The sequence below is a fragment of the Phocoena phocoena genome, chromosome 13, assembly GCF_963924675.1.
Source record: "Phocoena phocoena chromosome 13, mPhoPho1.1, whole genome shotgun sequence".
In the NCBI taxonomy this organism is placed as follows: Eukaryota; Metazoa; Chordata; class Mammalia; order Artiodactyla; family Phocoenidae; genus Phocoena; species Phocoena phocoena.
Window position 1 is genome coordinate 11,474,087 of NC_089231.1, and position 8,187 is coordinate 11,482,273.

At 33.6% G+C, this 8,187-nt stretch overlaps 1 pseudogene; it reads right to left on the reverse strand.

Moving 5' to 3' along the window:
• Nucleotides 1-6,088: 6,088 nt before the first annotated feature.
• Nucleotides 6,089-7,810, reverse strand: LOC136133282 (zinc finger protein 396-like; annotated as a pseudogene).
• Nucleotides 7,811-8,187: the final 377 nt, after the last annotated feature.

The window sequence follows — 8,187 nt, forward strand, 5'->3', positions numbered from 1 at the left end:
ACATGGATGGAGAAACTGAAGACCTAAATAAGTTCACATAATGAGATACAGGGCCACGGGTGCAATGCACTTATAACATTTAAATAATTTAATAAATTATACTATGAATAATATATATGCAGGTATAATATACCCATATACATAAATATGTATATTATTCATAGTATATGATATATATTGTACATAATATACTTAGTGTATTTTGGTATATATAAAATAAAATGTATATAGTATATAATTTAATGTAATATATGTATCTATATATAATTGTAGAAACACAATTCACATTTCATGTATTGCTCTCATTTAATATATTTACATTGTACTAATATGCTCTACAAGATAAATGTGTTTGGAAAGGGAACCCAAGTCCAATGGGTAAGCACTGTGTGAATATGGATACCTATTAGAAACAGCTCACCTCATTCTTTATTGTTTATTTCTAGTAAACATGTAACTCTTTCCTAAATTGCTCAGACCATTTGTTAATGATTAATTAACAAAATAAGTGATACCTTACAGGAAGGCAGACATTAATAGTTTGAGCTCTTTAAATTTTAATTATGCATTTTAAGTCATTTAAATCTAATTCTGGTATTCTACTGTACTTTAGTTGCAAATCAGTCTCAATTTCATTTCTAGCTATGTTTGCTCTGGTAAAAGAGTTTCAGGAATTAGAGTGTATCTATATTGAATATTAGTTGTTTAAGCTTAATTTTTAAAATTTGATCTAAGATACCAGTGTGACTCAATTAAAGTTCAATTAAAGTCAGTGCAAAAAAAGAGATACACTTTTGACCATTGATGGACCACTTTTTTCAAAATTGAAAGAAGAGGAAATTTAGTCACTCTTCCAAAAATCAAGAAAACACTGTACTTATTATCCACATTTTCAAGATCATTCTATTGTCTAATTATTTTTTGTCAGTTCTTAGACACCCAGAATATGTAGTTCATAAAAGGCCTTTGTGGAAAGTTAAACCAAATCCATTTGGATTTGAAAGAACAAACCAATATCATTAAAAGGGAGAATTTGATAACATGGAGAGACATTCAAGAAGAAGGGTCAGGATACTTTGGTGCTACTCCACATTTGAAACTACAGAAATTTAATTAGCTGCCTTCACACATATTTTTCTTATGTTAAACTTCCATGAAAAAATGAATTAATCATATATACAATGGAATATTACTCAGTCATAAAAAGAAATAAAATTGGGTCATTTGTAGAGACATGGATGGACCTAGAGACTGTCATACAGAGTGAAGTAAGTCAGAAAGAGAAAAACAAATATCTTATATTAATGCATATATGTGGAATCTAGAAAAATGGTACAGATGAATTGGTTTACAAGGCAGAAATAGAGACACAGATGTAGAGAACAAATGTATGGACACCAGGGGGGAAAGTGAGGTGGTGGTGGTGGGATGAACTGGGAGATTGGAATTGACATGTATACACTAATATGTATAAAATAGATAACTAATAAGAACCTGCTATATAAAAAAATAAAATAAAATAAAATTCAAAAAAATGAGTTGATCAAACAGAGCTGATTTATTCTATATTTCTTTTTTCATGTGATTTTAAAGCATAATCTCAAAACCATAAAAATATTGGAAATAAGAAACTGTTTCACAACTAGGAGCTTTATTGTATACTCTTGCACAATAAGTATTTCATGAAATTTTATTAGACTACAGTCCCCCTATTCTTTGGAAATCGTAGTTAAAACCAAGTTCAACATCATTTTAAAAATACACCAGATTACTGCATTTGACAATGTACAATCATAAATTCTAGCATTTATTGAAAAATCACTATACATTTCCAAAACCAAGAAATTGTGTTCTATGAACATGAAAAAAAATTATCAGTAAATAGAGGCAGAGGCTGAAAAAGACAGAAAGATGTAGTTGGGAGACAGGGGCATTTAAGCACCTATTACAAATATGCTCAATTTTCTCAACATGTCAAAAAAATGAACATAATCAGAAAAAGGTGAAATGAAGTTGGCAAAGATTTCTCAATAGAAAAAGAAAAGAAAAAGTAGGTAAATTGGACTTCATCACATTTCAAAATGCCCTTCTCTAAAAAACAATGTTAACAAAATGGTATTTATATTATTTAATTATAGTTCCAATTTAAAAATACTGTAGAGTATGTTAATAATTGACATTTTAAAATTTATTTTTTCTATAACAAATTTTTGCTAATATACATATATATTTTGATCTTCATAAAACTCAGGAACAGTTTACCTAGTATGAGCTTAATATTTTGCTTCTATATAGCATCTTCTCTGTGTATTTTCATCTGTGAGTAGTATGCAGAGTTGATACATTTTGGTCCACAAGGCTAGTTTGTTCTTATCTATACTATTGTGTGAACCAGAAGTTCTTCAGTGTAAGATCTTATACCCTGAAAAATAGAGTACGTGAAGAATTTTAATATCCAAAATGATGGCTTCCAAATTATACCTTGTTTTTGCCCTGCCTACAAAACTTAATTTGGAAGAGTTTCCCCCCAAAATAACGCATCATACTACCAATTCACTCTTATTCCTTGCCTTAATATTGTTTCAGAAAGTTTCATCTGCCAAAAGATGAAAGGTGAAGATGCAGTGATCATCTGGCATCAGCATTTTTGGCTGATTGTAAAATGCATGGGCATGAAGTGCAGAAACACATGTCCAAAGTTCTATTTGGTTCAGGTAGTGTTATTATGAATGTCTGGTAAAAGTGGGGCAGGAAATTTGAAAGTATAGAGTACATTTGACCTAATTTCAGACAGTACAGTTCTTGGATTTTGATCAATCAATTTAGGTAATCTCTGATTTATTTAATTCCTCCCTGATTCTAATGGTAGGAAAATTCTTAGTCTCTGATACTCCTTCTTGAGTTTATCTCTTATTGTATGTTGTCAATGGGAAGTGTGTGAAAAAAAGCTGAAAAGATCTTTGGATGTATTTGTGGCCAGACATCATTTTATGCTAGATATTGCATCACTTTTTACTGTTAAAAGCAAGACATTTATTTAAAATATTTATGCATCTTTGAGTTTAGTATATCATTATCAGTGATAAATCTGAATTCTTTCAAGCTATTCTTGAAATCAAACTTTTCTCTATTTGTTTAAAATGCATCATATACTATTCTGGTCCATGACTTTTCAATTTTATTTTATTTTATTTTATTTATTTATTTATAACTTTTCAGCTTCTGATGCAATTGTAGAAGGAATCCTCGTATGGAAAAGAATCACTATATGGTTTAATAATATTAAAATTACATTATGAAAAGTTTCATACATATGTATTTCTTCTATTAAATTAAATGGGCTTGCAATGGCTAAAACATTCTGAATATATTACTTTAAAGAAATGTCTTGTCTTGCAGGTTTGAGTTAAGTATGTACAAAATTTCTTTGGAATAAATTTGCAAAATAAGTGTCTTTGGCACAGAATTTTGGGTACTGGACCTAATCATAAATTAGTGAATAATGACTATTGTGCCGAAACATTGGTAATACTATTTAGCCCTAATATGTCATGAACATTTTGGCAAGAGACAAGAATGACTGGTTTTGTTGAACCTAGTTTGAATTGATTTTTTACAAAATCTCATCTTGATTTTCTTTTCCTATAATTATTTGTTTAGGTGATTTCACTCAAGTTTATTACAACAAAAAAATTGCATTAACAAAAATAAAATGACTTGTACTTATACAAATCTTGTTTCTTTGAGGAACCAAATGATATTGAAAATGCTTTCAATACTCTTGTTTCACATGATGTTCCATTTTGGATCATTCCTAACAAAGATTAAGTTTATTCAAAATAGACAAAAAGTGAAAACTGTGGTCATGATCTTTTCTGAATCCTAACATTGAGATAAACTGTCTATAAAACTTTGCAGTTTTTTACATCAACATAATTTTCGAAATTGAAAACCCATTCTGAGAATTGCTAGAAATTTCTCAGGTTGAAAAATGATGGAGAACAATTAAAGTATAACTGGCCGTGAGATTCATATGCATGGGCTCCATTTGGGGAAAAAAGGGCCTTAGCTGAAAAGGCCAACTGCTGCCTGCAATGCTGCATCTATGCCCTTTTGAAAGAATAACTACAGGGACAATTTCAAGTCTTCAGTTTTTATTAGGCTTGGATTCTGACACTGCTCTTCATTCCCAGTCTGGTAGTTTGAAATTATGTTTTATCTTGTGTGTGTGTGTGTGTGTGTGTGTGTGTGTGTGTACATACATATATACATATACCTTCTATAAGTATATCTGAGTATAACCATGATGCACTAGAATGGCTAATGATACAATTTGCTCAGGGGATGATTATGATCACTTTCAAGTCTCACATACACAGAACAGACTGCAAGCCACACTTCAGTTTACAAACCTTTAGCCTTGAGTTTGTGCTTCATTTATCAAACTGCTACTCCACCAAATGGTACAGTGGCTCTGACCCAGATAACTAACTATGGTGAAACCACATAGAGCAGGGATGTCTGGATTATGCAAAATCGGCATCTTAAACATTCAGAAGGGAAATAACAACAGCAACAGTACAACGCCAGGCTCTTTTGGTACTAATCAAGTGTCTTGTTCATTGTTGCATTCAATCTGCACAGCAATTCTTTCTGGAGACATCATAGCTATCTGGCTACCGTATTTTACTTAAAGGACTAAATACTACAGAAATCTCATTCAGAAATGTTGAGTATTCTCCAATTAATATTACCAGGTTAATAACTGCTTTTTCAGTCTTTCTAATCAAGCAAGAAGAGAGATATTTCATCCCTATGTTGCCAAGTTTCTCCCAAGTTCTGATGAGCAACTTGAATTTAAAATAGGTCTCCAAAGCCATGGATGAGGTTATATCATTTTTACAAACAGTTGCACTTCCAGCCAGTCAGGGAATATTTTCTTTTTTTTTTTTTTTGACTCCTACATTTTTAATAAATGAAAAGATACAAAACTCAATATTTATTCATATTTACTAGAGCTATGAGTATAATCATTATCAAAAAATTCTAAAATTAAAATTTGTATTCACCTCTCCACTTACTAATCTTATATTTATCAGTATTCTAACTAAGCAGAGCATGTAATCCCACATTTGTCTCAGGAGTTACTCCAAGCACTAGATATGATTGGATTTTCTGATAATGAAATGTTCACACTTCATGAGGAACAAAGAAGTTCACCCTGAGGGCTTTCTTCCCTTCTCCTTCTAAGTACTTTCATTTCTCATGGTTACCTCCATACTGGGTAATGGTGGCACCATGAGAGACACGATAATCCATGTATTCTTGTAATACATACAGAGTTTTATTAAGAATTCCTGGAAAGGGTGACATTATGTTATATACTGTCAGAATACTTAAAAAAAATACAAGTCATTTACTTTTTAAACAAGAGAATCTGATTGAATTAAATGTGGGTTAAACTCAATGGATTCTTTAAATTGAACCTTAGTGATTTTCTCATTTGTACAAGAGTATCAAAATCCAAGGTCTTAACATCATGATAAATTGGCTAGAAACTCATCTTACTAAGAATGCATAAGACCCTGAAAAGGTTGTCCTGTGACACCTGAAACATGTTCACAGCTGATTTATGCCAGAACAGAAGCTATGAAGAACTCTGAAGGATAGTCATCAGCTGTTAAGTGTTCTCATTTCCAGGTAAGTATACTTTTCCATTATGTGCTGTACTTACCAGGTAACATCAGTCTTGTTTGGACAGTCTTTTCTTCATCTTCCTTATTTCTTTATGTTAAGCTGATCAACAAATTTTTATAAGCACCCACAGATAACTGTTCTTTATTAGAACACTCATCATATTTAGGCCACTTCCTGAAGACATGTAGAGCAAATCTTAATGCTTTCACTGAGATATTTCCACTATAAATTGTAAAGGAGATAATTTTTTTCCTACACAGGAAATTACTTAGTATCATCAACAGTGTGTATAGATGATATTATACATCAACTATACCTCAATTTAAAAATTTGAAACAAAACAGTATGTATGTTCTCAGATTTTCATAAGAGATGAGTAAAGTCCCTTTACTCACCTGCTTCCTAACAATGACCCTGGACATTTCAGCTTAAGTCTTGAGGTACATATTCTTTTGGGTCTCCTCAATCTTATTCTCATATTTTGAATCTGGTAACAGAAAATAAAACAGGAAATTTATTTTATTTTATTATTATTATTTTTGGCCACACCACATGGCTTGCAGGATCTTAGTTCCCTGATCAGGGATCAAACCTAGGTCTGCAGCAGTGAAAGCATGGAGTGTTTACTACTGGACTGCCAGGGAATTCCCAGGACATTTTTTTAAAAAAAACTGATTTAATCTTTGGTTTAATAACTCCAATGTTCTAGTAATGAAATGGAGAATACCCACTTATATACTAACTCACACATTCCTTCTCAACAGGGAAAATGTACTTGTCTAAAAAGGAACATACTAGTTCATTATTTGTGTTAATAATGGAAACAGTAGAACATGTCTGAGAGTATCTTTTCAAGAGCTGCACTAGGGATGGAAATCCGATTTAAGATTTAGAATCTCAAACATCTGAACTGACACTATTAAAAAGCAGAAAAGCAAACAATGCTGACAGAAAATATTCTACATTCTCTCCTATGGCTTTTATAACCTTTGAAAGGAAACTGGTGCCCACTGAAACTACCGATTTATATACTAAAGGAGTATTGGTGCCTTGTGTCTTCTCCCCTGTTGAAAAAGTTCTCAGTAAATGCTTTGACTCCCTCACGATGCTGATGGGACTTTTTTCTCCAGCATGTTTTTTCCTATGTCTGAAAAGATTCGAGCTCTGACTAAAGGCTTTCCCACATTCATGACATTAGAAGGGTTTCTCCCCAGTGTGGATTCTTCGATGCTGAATCAGGATTGCACTTCGGCTGAAAGCCTTTGCACACACATCACATGTATAAGGTTTCTCTCCACTGTGGATTCTCTGATGTTGATTAAGGGCTGAGCTCTGACTAAAGGCTTTCCCATATTCATCACACTTTTTTTTTCGAGGACGGTTTCCCTGTCTTCTTTCAAACTTTCTATCTTGTTCACAAGTTCCTCTAAATGTGAAACTCTGGGAAGCATTCATTTGAAGAGTATTAGAAACTTTGTGATGCAGTTCTTTGCCTGAAGAAGTCTTTTGCCTTGCAGCTGATTTCACATTTATAGTTCTGGTGTCTCTAACATTTTGTCTTAAGGTGTGAAGCTACTTCAATGCCCGCTGCAGTTGCTTTTTTGTGGGCTTAAGCTGGTTACGTGGTGTCTCCTAAGTGATTTCACAAGTTGGTAGCTTCTTTGCAAGCATGTCCTCATTTTGTCCAAAAAAGACCTGTTCAGCTGCCCTGTCATGCTCTTTCTCCAGCTCCTCCAGCATCACCATGGCTTCCTCTCCACTCTGTGGTCAGTTCTCTTGAAACCAGGCCTGCAGCTCCTCAGGCAACATGGCCAGGAACTGCTCTAGCACCAGCAGCTCCAGGATCTGCTCTTTGCTGTACACCTTTGGCCTCAGCCACTGACAGCAAAGCTCATGGAGCCGGCTCAGGGCTGCCTGGGGCCCAGGTGACTCCTGGTAGTCAAACTGCCTGAACGGCTGGTGGTAGGTCTCAGCTGTAGTAGCTGCTCCAGTGGCGGCTGGAGACCATATTAGGGGCCTGCCCTCTCTCTTCCACCTTCATTACCAGAATGCAGTCAGGGTCCCCTGAAATTTGTGGAAGGAGTTTTGAAGTCTCTCTCAATTTTGCAGACATTTGGACTGGGAATAGCTCAGGACTGCTAGGTTTTAATCTTCAAGAAGGTGAAACTCTCCTTATGGACATTTCTCCAGCCTAGGAAGGATGACCCCACCTTTTGGGGGAGAAGCTGGGGAAGCCAGGGAATATTTTCTTAATGTTACCTCCTATTCACAGCTTAAAACATGAATCAAAAAATCTTACTGTCCTAAAACTATCCAGAGCTATTCAAAATTATTATGAAAGTGAAGTTTATTTTAAATTAATTTTCCTTACCTTTTTATAGCAGCAGAATTTCAAAGACAATTTGCATTACACATTTCAAAATCAAGACATTTTAAGATGTCTACTTACTTAGGATGTTTTACATATAAAATTTTGGCAAAAGAGATGGT